Genomic DNA, 2,429 nt, shown 5'->3' on the forward strand with positions numbered 1-2,429 from the left:
AGGGAGAGACAGACAGAAACATCGACGTGAAGGGACACATCGAGTGGCCGCCACCCTCACGACCAACCAGGGCCGGGGACAAACTGCAACCGAAGTACGTGCCCTTAGCGGGAACCGAACCCGGGTCTCTCCAGACCGCAGGCCAACGCTCTAACCGCTGAGCCAAACTGGCCAGGGCAAAATGAGTTATTTCTTAAAATAGCACTTCAGGCAAGATTCAGTGAATACGTGCCGTGTAGAACTAGGAAGTATTTACAAAGTATGTTGAGCTCTATTGTGTGCTTAAATCATGTCTATGTATAATATGTAGGTATTCTTATTCTTTTTTTTTTTTTTATTCCTCACCCGAGGATATTTTTCTATGTATCACCAGATAGAGTGGGAGGAAGGGGGAGAGAGAGAGACAGAGAGAAACATCGAAGTGATAGAGCCACACTGACTGGGTGCCTCCATGGAACGTGACCTGACCGGGGCCAGGGACAAACTGCCCCTGAGGTATGTGCCCTTGACCAGAGTCAAACCTGAGATGCATTGGTCCAATGGCTGACGCTCTAATAGCTGAGCCAAACTAGCCAGGGCTGTAGGTATCACTCTTTCTCCTAGTATTACCATGAAATTCTCTTCTTGAACACTGACCAAGCTCCTGAAATGGTAGGTGTTGGAATACATACCTAGGAGACAAGTTTGGACACAACTATTTTTCTCTCCTGCAGTATTTTACAGAATCTGGGAGGTCTGTTAGGAGAAAATGGGTCAGGTCATATGTTAATGCATTCATTGGGTTACTTTACCCAAATAGCAAAGACTAAGAAGCTGGTAAAGAACAGAAATTTGACTCACAGTTGGAGAGGCTGAAATTCACATCAAGGTGTCAGCACGGTTGGGTTCCCACGAGAGCCTGCTTCTTGGTTGCACACTGCTGACTTCTCCTTGGATCCTCCCATGGCAGAAGCCTGAGGGATCTCTGGCAGGCCTCTCCTAGGAAGGCACTCATTCCATTCATGAGGGCTGCACATTCATGCCCTGATGATTTCCCACAGGCCCCACCGTATTACACCCTTGTCTAGGGGGGTAGAACTTCAACGAATGGATTGTCTAAAGACATAAACATTCAGATTGTAGCAGGTCATTCAAAGCTACGTGCCTGACATCTAGCAGAGAGAATATCCTGTGCTTAGAAAACAAAGAATGAGAAGGTGAAAGGGCAAAATCAGCAGACAAAGAGCTTGGCAGTCAAACTCGTGCTTTTTGACCCAAAACAATGCTTCAATTAATACCTGTCAAATGTTGGAAAGCAAAGTTAAGTGGACTCACTGTCCCACAGAGATGCATAGACTGAACGGGAAGCATAGGATCACTCATCATTCTCTTTGAAGGGGTTTCCTAATAATCTCAGCATAAAGGTTGGTCATTACTCCTTCAGCAAAGATCCACCAAAAAAGAATGTGGTGAGAAGTCTGAGTGCAGTGAGCTGTGCGCATCAGGGAGAGTTTGAGTTTAGTTTTGTGCCTCTGTATAGGACACTTGGCTAGTTAATTTTCTATTGTGACAAATCGAAGAGCAAATTAGAGACGAGAGTACACATGTGATTTTAATATAATGGTATGCAAGTCACCAGTATGGGTAGAGTGGAAATATTACCCATTGTCTATGATAATTCTAGCAAATATGGCCACAATGAAGCCAAATAACTTGGCCATTCATGAATGCCTTTCAGTAGGTGGAGAAAATCTGAATAAATGCTTCAGTAAAAATTACTCTGAGTGATCAGTCTGGGCTTGTTGCCAAGATAACACAGTCAATAAGAAAGAATCTTGTTATGAAAGAACTGATTTACCAAATATGGTCTCCTACCTGGCGTTTAAAGAGTAGGAACTTGGAGGGTGACACCATATAACTTTTTTCCTTTTAATTTTTTTTTTTTTTTTTTTATCCTCACCCAAGGACATTTTTCCATTTTTTGTTCAGATAGATTGGGAGGGAGAGAGAGGAATAGAGAAACATTGACATGAAAGGGACACATCGACTGGCTGCCACCTGCACGACCTAACCAGGGCCAGGGACAAACTGCAACTGAGGTACGTGCCCTCAGCGGGAACCAAACCTGGGTCTCTCCGGACCGCAGGCCAACACTCTAACCGCTGAGTCAAATCGGCCAAGGCAGAGATCATATAATTTTTACGTAAAACCAAAATAGCTTAGAATAAAATCTTAAAAGTTAATTCTTTATATAATAGTTGTCAATATTCATCTATATCCATTATTTACAAAGATGATTTTTCTTTATTTGAGAAGAATAGACTTGATAGGAAACTCTGAAAGTTCTTTGGCAAATGGAAATTTATATGCAAAATACAAAGATGGATTCAAATTGAAGTTGTCTAAATTCTATCTTCTCAGCGTGGATAATATTGACCCCAAACATGAGC

This window comes from Molossus molossus, unplaced genomic scaffold (genome assembly GCF_014108415.1).
Source record: "Molossus molossus isolate mMolMol1 unplaced genomic scaffold, mMolMol1.p scaffold_m16_p_14, whole genome shotgun sequence".
In the NCBI taxonomy this organism is placed as follows: Eukaryota; Metazoa; Chordata; class Mammalia; order Chiroptera; family Molossidae; genus Molossus; species Molossus molossus.